This window comes from Chelonoidis abingdonii, chromosome 3 (assembly GCF_003597395.2).
Source record: "Chelonoidis abingdonii isolate Lonesome George chromosome 3, CheloAbing_2.0, whole genome shotgun sequence".
Taxonomy (NCBI): Eukaryota; Metazoa; Chordata; order Testudines; family Testudinidae; genus Chelonoidis; species Chelonoidis abingdonii.
The window spans coordinates 88312241-88325318 of NC_133771.1; the positions used below are offsets into that span (position 1 = coordinate 88312241).

The 13078-nt window shown below is 40.2% G+C and overlaps 1 protein-coding gene across 3 annotated transcripts in view; it reads right to left on the reverse strand.

Annotated features, from left to right (window-relative positions):
- CDK19 (cyclin dependent kinase 19) overlaps positions 1–13078 on the reverse strand; it is a 239786-nt gene that overhangs the window by 198801 nt on the left and 27907 nt on the right. The window contains exon 2 of one of the 3 annotated variants that reach the window (XM_075063896.1): positions 2569–2630. The exons of the other annotated variants lie outside the window; for them this stretch is intronic. The gene's annotated coding sequence lies outside the window, so the exon portion shown is untranslated. The remainder of the gene's footprint in view (positions 1–2568; positions 2631–13078) is intronic. 3 annotated transcript variants of the gene reach the window in all.

The window sequence follows — 13078 nt, forward strand, 5'->3', positions numbered from 1 at the left end:
GGGGAATGGTTTATTTCTCCTTGTTTTAAGAATCCAAGGGATTTGGGTTCTTGGGGTCCCCAGGGAAGGTTTTGGGGGGACCAGAGTGTACCAGGCACTGGAATTCCTGGTTGGTGGCAGGCTATCAGATCTAAGTTGGTAATTAAGCTTAGAGGGTTCATGCTAGCTTCTCAGTTTATGAACGCTAAGGTTCAAATCTGAGTAGGAAAGCTATGACAGTAGTGGTTTTGATATAGTTACACTCTACCTTTTTATTGCGTTTCATTCCATAGTACTGACGTACCTAGCCCTAGTTCTTCAAACTTCAAAATTGTTTCCGGATATGAATTTAAGCAGGAAGACAAGGCAGGCAATGTATGCCTAAGCAATCATTATAACACTTCAAGAGATGTTAAATGCATGAATCCATAGATTAAAAATACAATTCATATGCAAAGTATAAAATATCAGGTGCAGAAGAAAATTTGAAACATCTCAAAATGAAGCTAAGTGCAACAAAATCAGAAAAGTAGAGAAAAGGGAAAGCAAATGGAGAAAAGAAAACTTTTTTAAATACACAAGGAAAGAGTTTAGAAGAAAAATGACAAGATACTTGGCATGGCCATGAGACCTCTCACTACTCCTAGTAGGAGTGAAAGTTTGGGGGAGGGGAGTTTGTTAAACAGTATTTCTGTACTAGATGTGATGAAATCGAGTGTGAAAAGTTTACAATTTTGTTAAATGATTAAAGAGAAGCAATTCCAGCCATCTATTAACATATGAAAATGTAAACAATAAATATAGAGAATTACATAAGGTAGGGAGGTGTAAACAGAATGAGATAAAATGGAAAGAAAATTCAGTCTATCAAAGCCAACGCTTTGAAAATCTGATCTCAGACTGTTAAATAACCACTTCAGTGGAAGACCCAATCCCCACTTGAGACATTTTAAACAAGACTGGACAAAGCATTTAAGAGCAGAGTAGCTGGCTTGTATGTTAACTAGTTCCTTGAAGGCTGGGGAATGGAAGAGTCCCCCCATGTGAAGAATGGCAGAACAGCAGCAGCAGCATGGCCTAACAGTTGCTAGTGTGGGGTCAGAGTTTCTGAAGTGTACGAGGAAGAATGGCTGATAGATCCATGAAGTCACATGTTCTGACCTGGCTCCCAACCTTCCCCTGTAGGGTGGTGCAGAAAGAGTCCTGCTGTGAAGAGCCCTAGGCTCCATAGCACACAGGGAGTACCCATGCATTGCAATGCCTCACAGCATTCTGCCCTTGAACTCCCCTACACTGGCACCATTTCAGTTCCACTACCAGCGTGAGCCGGCATACCTGTGGAGGTGATGGTAGGATTTGTCACTAACGGAATACACTACCTATGAAGAACATACTTAAGATTTTATTAAACTGTACTTCAACACATGCCTGTCAAGTATAATAGCCTTTAAAAATCTAAAAATTAGGAAAAAAAAAAAAGTGGAAGATATGCCAGAAACTTATTTTCCATGGTTTAAGAAAATCAAACACAACCAGAACACCACTCAGATGACAACATTGGATCTATTTTAGGAGAGATCTTATTCACTTTATACATCGATGACGTGGAAAAAAGTGCACAACATTTACTTTCAATATAAAATTGAAAACAAAACAAAGGCAGAGGGCAATGGAATTTATAACAACGGGAGATCGTAGGGACATTAAGATGGATCTCTCATCAGGAGATCCTAATGACCAATTTTTAAACAAAGCTCTGTTTTAAAGGACTGCAGCCTAGAATTATTCTTCCCAAGGTACAAACACCTGTTTAATCACTTTGCACTCGGAGCTATATCTAATGAGACAAAGATCATTCTTCTTTTAATATAGAAACTGAATAATCTGTGCCTTTCATATATAGTAGTTACAGCTTTGGATCAGCTACTTCCATCTTTCCTTGAAGCTAACAGCCAAGACCTAAATGAGGTGATGGCAGCCTCACCAGAAAAGAAAGTTTCAAAAGAGGACTCAAGCTTTTGCCAAAAATGTATTTGGCTAAGGTATTTCAGCGTGTAAGACGCCTTGAAAATAGAGCTAGGAGTATGGGACGTGATTGAGATGCAAATGGAGGGAAATGTCAAAGCCCTCAAGATATCAAGAAGTCCACATTCAACATTGGTGAGAAAGATGATGGGCCACACCCGAAGTATTCAGCCCAATCCTGGAACAAGTGGGAGTCTTTCCTACACAACAAAACAGGAGTTAGGGCAAGCAGGAAGTATCTCACAGTAAGCACAACGGACATCCTTGAAAAATTATTATACTTAGCACTTTGTTTCTATACTTTCAATCTTGAAAATAAGTTCTAACCACTTCAGTTTTCAGCAAAGGAGCATTTGCAGTCCTTCATCATCCCACCTGGAACTTTAACTTATGCAAATAATTTTACACAAAGTTTGGATTACCAGAATGTCACTGTCTGATTTACATTTTTCAACACCACTGCATTTTTTGTATATATGGTTCCTTCTTTCTAATAGATCACCACACAATGCCAGGCACCCCAGCAAACATACAATGACACCAGAAGGCAGCACTCCTCTTTACCTTCTGCTGAATATTCTGCTACCTCCATGGCAGGAAGTCCATACACGAAGCCCTTCTGGAATCTACGAACACAGCAGAAGTAAAAGGCAGAGAAGTTTATGTAGATTTAAAGGTTGCACTTCTCAAAACACAACAATGCCAAATTCCTAAATGCTATGCTTTGTTTATTATTACTTTGTTTACAGACTTGTCAATGTACTATATTTACATAAATGAATGCCCAAAACAAAGCAATTATTAGGATTCAGCATCCAAAATGTAATCTGAGTGTACATTTTGTTTTAAAAAAATTAGAAAAGGGAAAGTTCTCAATTCTACATTCTATTAGAAGTAGTATTTCTACATACGCTGCACACAGACAGTAATTTTTAAAAATTGCATATTTATTTAATCAGAGGAGCCAATCTAAACCACAGGACAAATGATTGGACAGATCAGAGTTTTTATTTAAGTAGTCTAGTTAAATAAATGTTACACTAAAATAATAAGATAAAGGAAACTTACAGGACAGCAAACTAGATAAGAATTATAAAACAAGGGGGCTTTTATTATAAGATACTATTAGAAACATAAATATAGCCTGATTTTGCTCTTCATTTGGTAAATATATTCAGCTGCATTATTAGAATAGACACTATGAACGTAGCTGCCTTTCTGTTTATTTGTCTCTCTGTCCATCAGGGTCTATGAACTCAGAAGGTGTTTACAGCTTAAGAAATAAATCAAATTCACTGCCCACTGCTGCAAAATTCATGCTTTAAAATGCCATATTTATATGTTCTTCTACTTTGCATTTCTAGAGAACCTACCATAAGAGCTAGAAGAGTATTGCAAAAGCTAAGCAAGCCTCAGAGCACCCATGATAGACGTATTTATCCACATTTTACATATGGGGAAACAAAAGAGGTTAAGTGATTTAACCAAGACAACGGTGAATCCGTGTGTTTATGATGAATATTCTGGATTTAATAAAGCCTATCCATGAACTAGAGCATAACCTGAGCCAGGATGGAGACAAGCACTTTCTCAGAGAAGGTCTTTCATTGGTATTTATGCAAAAATATCCTTGCAGGCAATGCAGAAGACATTCGTGAATCACGTCTTTTCTGTTCCAGCACCATTAGTAGTAAGTTAACCTAGTTCTCTTCCTTCTCTCCAGTAACTCCTAAACTAGGAGAATCAGAGATAACTCCTAATTGATTGTAAAGGCCTCAGACTACTATACAATCAGCAATCCCAACAAGTTTTTAGGGTTTCTACTTGCTGATTAGAAAGAGTTTATTAGCTGCAGTTTTTCTAACCCTATTGTAGGACACAAAAGAAAAATCTCTTCTTTGGCAATTCACTCTCCTTTCCATCCAGAGACTGCCTCTGCTACTACCAACCCTCTTGATGAAAGTTCATAGAAATATCCAAGCTAAAGAACTGTCACCACTGCTAAAATTAGGCCGACTCCACAGTACCACTAGTGAATAGGAACTACAATATATGCAGGTAAGTTTCTTCCAAGGCTATGGATACTAAGTTTGACAGTCTGCTTATAATGTAAAAGCAAACGTCCCCACGTTAAATAATTCTGAACCGCTAAAAATTCATCTACTTTAGTTCTAGGTCCAGATAAGTTCTTGTAGCCTTTACTAGAACTGTACGTATATTGTTGTTTCTTCAAAATCTGACATGACTGACTGGTAAAAAAAAAAAAAAAAAAAAAAAAAGAAGTTACTAAACCGCTCTGTAACTGTTGTCTTTCCAAATGTGTTACACATGCCCATTCCATTTCAGGTGTGTGCATGCCAACAGCAGAGTAAGATTCTTTTTTCCCTTACCAATACCTGTCAGAGTGGCACTTCTTCATGCTGCTGCATGATGGTATAAAGTGAGGTGCCACCTCAGACTTCCTTCTCAGTTCCCTCTGACCAAACAGACTCTGACAGATAGGAAGGTGGGTCATAGAACAGACACGTATAATACATCTAAAAAAACAGTAACAGAACAGGGTTAGTAAGTATGTTTTCCTTCAATTGATTGCACATATCCATTCCACTTCAGGTGACTCATAAGCAGTTCAAACCAGAGGTCTGTTTCACAGTCTACCTGAACAAGGACTGAAGAACTACTCATCCAAATGTGGCATTTCCAGAATGCTGAGATATAATGTAATGAGTAGTAAAAGTATGTACCAATGACTATTAATTGCAGCTCTACAAATGTCGGCTATAGTTACCTGAGATCTCATAGAGCATGCTACCACCCTGCTTCGAGAGGGTACATTGGCAATGTCATAGCACAGGCATATGCAGGACAAAATCCAGGATGCAATCCTCTGCTTTGAGACTGAAAGACCTTTCATCCTTTCCACAACAGACAGTCATCCCAGCTGTTTTATCTAAAAGACTATCTAGTCCTGTCCAAGTAAAAAGCCATCGTCCTTCTAACATTTAAGGTATGGAGCCTCTCCTCATCCTGATGAGAATGGGACTTAGGAAAGAAAGTCTTTAAGTATATGGCTTGATTGGGGTAGAATTCCAATACTACTATAGTCAGGAATTTCAGATGTAGAGGTACACATACCTCATCCATACAAAAAAAAATGCACAAGGAGGGTCAGCTACCAATGCTCATACTCCACCGCCCTTCTTCTGGAGGTAAAAATACTTCTTTCAGAGAAAGTTGCAGTAAAGAGCCTGCAGCCATCAGTTCAAAGGACAGAACCATCAAAACTTGTTGCACCAGATCTAAGTGCCAAGGAGAAATGGGATCCATCACATGGAGAGAACCTCTGACCAAATGCTTTAAGAATCTGACTGATATAACATTCAAAAATACTAAGCAGCCTGCGACTGATGGCTGGATACAGCTATCAGCTGAACTCTGACAGAACTAAATCAATAGGTCTTGTTGTTTCAGGTGGAACAAACAGTTCAAAATATATTGGAGAGGCCAGGAGTGGTGGAAAATCACCATTCTGTTTTCACCATAAAGGAGAATCAGTTCTACTTCAATGGGTAAATGTATCTAGTAGTTGGCTCCCTACTGTTCAGCTGAATGTTCTGCACATTCTCTGAACACTACACTCTTGAGGTGTTAACCATAGAGCATCCAGGCCATCAGATGGAGAGCAACTGGGTTGGGATATAGCAAGTGACCATGGTCCTGGGAGCTCAGCTTGAGTTCTGCAGGTAGTGTCAAAAGAGTCCTAGCAGAGAGGCTCAGCAGACTGAAGAACCAATGCTGTTAAGGCCAAGCTGGTAATATAAAGATGATGCAAGCATGATCTAAATTAAACCTGAATGCCCCCATGGGAAGGAATAGACGGGGAGGACAGGCATACACCAGTTTATCTTTCATAGAAAGTACAAAAGCATCAATCAGAAATCCCGGATTGTGAGCTCCTCTGGAATAGGGTGACCAGATAGCAAGTGTGAAAAATCGGGACGGGGTGGGGAGGTAATAGGAGCCCATATAAAAATAAGCACCAAATATCGGGACTGTCCCTATAAAATTGGGACATCTGGTCACCCTACTCTGGAACAAGAAACTTGGCACTTTCTGTTGAGGCAAATAGAAAACAGGTCTATGTGAGTAACTCCCTGCCCCCAAGTTTGAAAAATGAATCTCACATTATCTAAACTAAGAGGCCACTCATAATCTCTGTTGAATGATCTGCTCAAGCGATCCACCAAGATACTAAGAACACAAAGAAGGTGGGAGGCTTTGAGATGTATTGCACAGGCAATACCAAACTCCCAAAGATGTACTGCCTCTTGATAGAGATGGTCTGATACAGCCCCTTCCTACATATTCATTTAGAATATTGCCACAGTGTTGTCCATGAAAACAGGACAAAGGGCCACACTGAAAACTAATAACAGGTTGTGTTGACCAGAAATCTTAGCAATCTCCTGTGGCTTTGATGGATAGCCACATGGAAATATGCATCCTTTAAGTCACCAGGATACAGGAAGGGTATGATGGAGGTTAGGGTGCTCATACAAACCCTTGTTTTCTTATACATTTGTTCATATTTTAGAGGTCTATGGTGGGTCTGAGACCTCCTTTGAGATCAAGAAGACATGTGAAGAAGGGAACCTCTTCTATAGCTCCCAAATGAAGGTGAGACTGGACCTCCTGGAGGAGGACAACCTCTTGAGAGTGGTCCCTGACAAGGGATGTTGAAGGAGGGTGGAAATAAATTCCTGTTCCACAGTACTTAGCACCCAATCCATCTATCATGATATGGGCCCATGCAAATAGGAAGTGAGATAAACTGTTGGAACAACAGGGAAGGGACTGGGACATAATGATTTGACACTGTCCTCAGTAAAACAGTCAAACAGGCTGCCTGGATTTCCAGACTGTCTCAAAGAACCTACCATGGAAGAAAACTGAGGAAGTGGAAGTCTCTTCCTGTGGTGGTCCCCTCCACTGCTTTTCTCAGAGTTTTCAAGGCTGCCTTGGTGGGAAGAGCTGGTATCTCTGGAGACACTGTACAAAGAATTGCTTTCCTTTAGGGAAAGGAATGTAAATTCCCAACGTTTCAGCGTGGCCCTTGAATACTTCAGACTATGGAGTTTCTGATGAGTCTTCTGTGAGAAGAGGGTAGGACCTTCAAAAGTGAAGTTGCTGGATAGTCTGCTGGACCGGACCTCCTTCAGGAGACCCAATGATTATGCACAGATGTAAATGGCTTCATTTACTGCAGGTGCCTCGGCTCTGGCTGCCAAATCTGCACCATCTAAGGCAGCCCACGGAAAGGTCCTAGCCATCAGTTTGCCCTATTCTAAGATGGCCTGCAACTCCTGCCTGGCCTCCTCCAGCAACTTGTCTGAGCACTTCAATACATTGCCTGAAAGGGAGAATTTGTATCTGGCCAGTAAGACTTGTTGGTTAGAAAGATACAATATTGTAAAGCAGCTGTGAAATAAATCTTTCTACCAAAAAGGTAGCGTCTCTTTCTGTCTTCGTCTTCTGGGGTAGAAGAAGACTGTCCCTGATCTTTCTTTCATTCACTGCTGAGACAGTTAAGGAACCTGGCAGGTTTAAAAACATTCATAGCCCTGAGAAGGGACGTGGTAGATTCCCTCAGTCCTCTTCGCTGTTGGAGGCAGAGAAGATGGCATTTGCCACAAAGATTTTGTGCACTCTAGAATGACTTACGAATGGAGCTCATGCTCCAAAACGTCTGTTAGTCTATAAGGTGCCACAGGATTCTTTGCTGCTTTTAATTTATAGGCAGCGCCACTCAAGAAGATCCTACCATATATATGTAGTATGCCTACCAGCCTGTGGGGACTCTACCACACTTGATATTCAGGTTGAGGTGGTTCAGGAGCTACTCTCTTTAGTTACTCTTAGTAGGCCCTGTAGTCACCCTGGACAGATAAAGAATCCCCAGACACCACATGCTCCTCCTTTCAACTTTCCATAATATCCAGTGAAGCAATCAACCAAGGTAGAATTCCTTGATGCCCAGCCCAAGCAGGAAGTTTCAAAAGGTAGACGCAGGGCGACCTCCCTGAGGAGGTGATACAGTCTCACTTCTCTATCGTTTTTCTCTGGGACTTGAAGTATCTACAGATCTGGCGATGGTCTAGGAAGTGACCCTGACCGATGCACTTTATGTACCTGGAATGAAGATCACTCATCAACAGACTTTTTGCAGCCGGCACAAGGCTTAAAAGGCTGGAGACCAAGGCATACCCCAGTAGAGGTCAACAGTCTCCCTTGTATAGTAAGAACCTGATACTCAAAGTTGTAATAGAAATAACAAAGAAAAGCTACTCTAACAGTACTATTTACAGAAGGGAAATCAATCCCCTGGAGTGAGAGAAAACTTATAGTAGCAAGCTGATCAACTTCCACTACTGATCCTGGGTAGTAAAAAGGAACTGAGGAGGGAGTGGAGCAGAAAAGTCTTCAACTCTAGTGCACTAAGAGCATACACACCTGAAGTGGAATTGACACGTGCAATCACTCAAAATGCAGATTCTAAAAGCTTTCCTTTCCAGAGAAGCAAACAGCACAAGACAAAGAATTATCCAAAGATAAGGAGGTGCAGGGAAGGGAAACATTATTGCTGAACCAAATATATTAGGCATTAAGTGGTGAGAAGAAGAATTTATACTCCAATGATGTTAAATCAGACTATCATTAAGGACTCCACTACCTAAAAAAAGGAGTGATGCACTTCTATTTATCTGTGAATTATACATCAAGGCACAGCAGTAAGGCTCTTCAGACTGTCAGAGAAGCTCACTGCATTTGCCACTAGTTTCATGGAATCCTGTGTAATAATTTTCTTAATTAAACAATAAAGACTAGTTTACCAAATTATTTATGAACAACAATACCAATATCTTTAGCTGCCTGCTCTTTCCCAATTCTGTAAATACAGCCCCTGGAAATAACATTACTGTGTTGTAACAGCGAGTTCAGCTTTGACTAGCTTATTCTCCATACTATCTTTTCCTGTCTAATATCCCCCCATTACTTGACTACAGAAAGGATAGATGATAATTTTCTAGAAACACTAAATAAGGGGAATAAAAGGACTTTGGCACTAAAGCTCACTGGAAGGAAAAACCCATGAAACTCTACAGCAGTCAATAATGTTCCCCTTATGGCTCACATGAAACAGGAGGAGAATCCTCCAAGCCTATTAGAGATACCAGAGGTCTACAGGAAGCATGTTGTGGAGCTACTGATATTCCCATCCCAGACCTCTCCAGCTCAGCTGACTTACCTTCTACAGCAAGGGTAGGCAACCTATGTCACGTGTGCCAAAGGCGGTATGTGAGCTGATTTTTGGTGGCACTCACACTGTCCGGGTCCTAACCACCAGTCCGGGGGGCTCTGCATTTTAATTTAATTTTAAATGAAGCTTCTTAAAATATTTTAAAAACCTTATTTACTTTACATACAACAATAGTTTAGTTCTATATTATAGGCTTATAGAAAGAGACCTTCTAAAAACGTTAAAATGTATTACTGGCGCACAAAACCTTAAATTAGAATGAATAAATGAAGACTCAGCACACCACTTCTGAAAGATTGCCGACCCCTGTTCTACAGTCTTTAGCTAGCTTTAATAAAGGGTATACATATAGGCAGTTTGTGGGTAAACTAGATTTTAAGTATAGAAACTGCTGACTTCAGGTTGCAATTTCACTGATGAGGAGGCAGCAAGGCCAGGCAATCTCAGAGTCAGAGTCAGACAGACTGCATGTTTGTCTTATCTAAAAAACACCCTTAGGCAGAGACTGGAATGGAAGATATACGCTTGGTCAGGTCTAATTTCACTCACTGCAATTTGGAAGACCAGCCATCATTGCTAATACATGCTCCAGATTTGATTTTTTTTAATATATACAAAGATTAAGAATTTAAATCATTAAGTTGTCAGGCTTGTAAATTACAAATACCCAACATGTTAGAACAGTTGAGTCAGCATGAGTAACAAAACTAAAACCACACATTTAGATTTTATTTTACTATAAAAATAATTTTGTTATTCTTCAACTTGCTCTCAGATAACAAGTGACATCCCTCCTATATGCTATATGTATTTGAGTCATATTAAAATAGAATGGAAGACTCTTTGTCTCAATGTTTATTAAATTGTATGTCAGGTTTTCACAACTCACGTAGTTACCATGTATTTTAATGCCACTATCAAGATTTTAAGTAGATTTCCTGGAACATATGATAAACCAGTAAGTTATTAAATACCCTTAAAAGAATTATGTTTTTAAGCATAACATGTTCTTGAAAAGACAATTCACATCCCCACTCTCAACAATGATAGGTTTAATTTCAGAATTATAAAGAGTTAATCTTTTATGCATTGCACCAAACATTAAAAGCTTTACCTTTTTCATTTACAGAGAATAAAGGTGTCATTTCTGCAGAGAACAAGTTTACCAATAGCTTATCAACTGCACTTTCCTCCCTGAAAGCCTTACCTTATTTTAAGCTAACAAAGTCACCATCAAAATTCTCAATCTTAAAATCTGATGTACATCATACAAAATGTTGTACATGCCAATAGAATATTTATATGATTTTCTGTTTTGCTGATAGTCAATAGGCATTCTACATTTTACAGTATAGGTAGATACATTTGAAGCTGGTGGAATATAATAAATTGCTGGCTAAACATTTGTACAATTGTTAATATTAAATTACACTGGTCAAATTCTGTGAAAAATTTAAATTATGCATTTTGTATAGTAACAGGAAAAGCCATAAGAACACGGCATTAACCTTTTGTGGTATGGTCACAGACTTTAGGGACAAATTTTGTTCCTTCCCAACTGGGTACAAAAGGTCCCTTTGTCAGGTATGCTGTTCATGCTAACAAAGCCAAGCTCTGAAAGAGATCCTTGTGTAGCTGCACTGGAAAGTCCTTTTCCTTATAGAAGGGTGTGGTAGGCTTTCGTATTCTTTAATAGTTCAGAAGCATAATATATGTAAAGTGTCATATTAAGATTCTAAGATTTCATCCACAGAATTTATATGTTGACAATAGATCAAGTTACATACAACTTCTAATAGATCTTTTGGTTGATTAAATAGACCTTTAATATAATAAAGCAACCTTAATAGTCTGAGGACCCACCTTTTGTATAAACCCCACACTGGGAGTTAAAGGGTTACTCCTGGGGGAATTCTGTGCCAAAAAATTAAACATTCTGCAAGGAATATTTTAAAATTCTGCATATTTTATTAGTCAAAAGAATACAATATAATCATTCCAGTTTCAACTATTTTGATCATTTATTTCAAAATATCTGTCAACAAGTATGTCAGCAATACAAACAGCAGCAAAAAGGATTCCCCCAGGAATAGAGAGTTAAAGAAACCCCCTACAACAACCAGTTCCAGTTAGAAGGGGCTGTGTGGGGCTCCAGAGCCCAGACACCTGCACTCTCATTCTCCCAGAGCCTAGCTGCAGGCATCCCCAAGCCCAGACACCCACAACCCCTTCCCCCAGAGCTCAGCCGAGGAGCAGAGCCCAGTCCAGACACCAGCACCCCCAAAACCTTTACTCCCTCCAACTTCTTTACTGTCCCACTAGGGGATTGCCTGCCTTTCTTCACTCTTTGTCAGTGTAGGATTAAACCATGGTTAACTGAGCTCATAGACTCATAGACTCGTAGGTCAGAAGGGACCAATATGATCATCTAGTCTGACCTCCTGCACAAAGCAGGCCACAGAACCCTACCCATCCACTTTTATAATAACCCAACCCATGACTGAGTATTGAAGTCCTCAAATTGTGTTGTGAATACACTCAAGCTCAGAAATCACCAGCAAGTGACCCATGCCCAACGCTGCAGAGGAAGGCGAAAACTCCAGGGCCCTGCCAATCCGCCCTAAGGACAAATTCCTTCCCGGACGCCCAAATATGGCGATAGCTAAACCCTGAGCATGTTGGGCAAGACTCCACCAGCCAGAGACCCAGGAAAGAGAATTCTGCAGTAACTCAGATCCATCGAACCCACCAACATCCCTCACAGACCACTGAGCAGACCTTATCGCTGATAATCCAAGATCAATTGCCCAGATAAACATCCCATCATATCATCCACCTCCATATACTATAGCTTAGTCCTTAAGCCAGATAAGTCTTTTCCCCCTACTACTCTCCTCGGTAAGGTCGTTCCAGAACTTCACTCCCTAATGGTTAGAAACTTCGTCTAATTTCAAGTCTAAACTTCCTAATATCCAGTTTTAATTACCCTTTGTCCTTGTGCCTACATTAAGTACTAGCTTAATATATTCTCTCCTCCCCTAGAACGTTAATCCCGATATATTATATAGAGCAAGCATATCCCCGTTACCCGCACTCTTTGGCCAGGCTAAACAAGCCAAGCTCTTGAGTCTCCTTCATAGGGGGGGCAGGTTTCCATTCCTCGACATCCGAGTACCCGTGCTCTGAACTGTTCGCAGTTTGAATTCATCCTTCATTAAACATTGGGACACCAGAACTGCACAACAATATTCCAGTGGGGTCTCACCAGCGCCTATATAATGGTAAACCCTCTTATCCTTTGCTGGAAATACTTCGGCCTTGATGCATCCTAAAACCATTGCTTTTTTAACGCCATATCGCATTGGGCGGCCATAGACCTCCGCTATCATGCCAATACAAGGTCCTTTCTCCTCCTCTGTTGCTTCCCAACTGATGGTCCCCAATGTATATCTAAAATTCTTATTATTAATCCCCTACGTGATGACCTTGCACTTTTCACTATTATATTTCATCCATTCTATTACTCCAGTTAGCAAGGTGGTCCAATCTCCTGTATATATCCCGGTCCTTCTCCTGTTAGCAATACCCCAGATTTGTGTCGTCGCAAACTTTATTAGCACATTCCGCTCTTGTGCCAAGGCAGTATAAAAGGTTAATAAGAATCGTCCCAAAACCGATCCTTGAGGGACCCACTAGTAACTCCTCAGCCTGGACAGTTTCACGCCTTCAGTAACGACCCGCTGGAGTCTCCGCCTT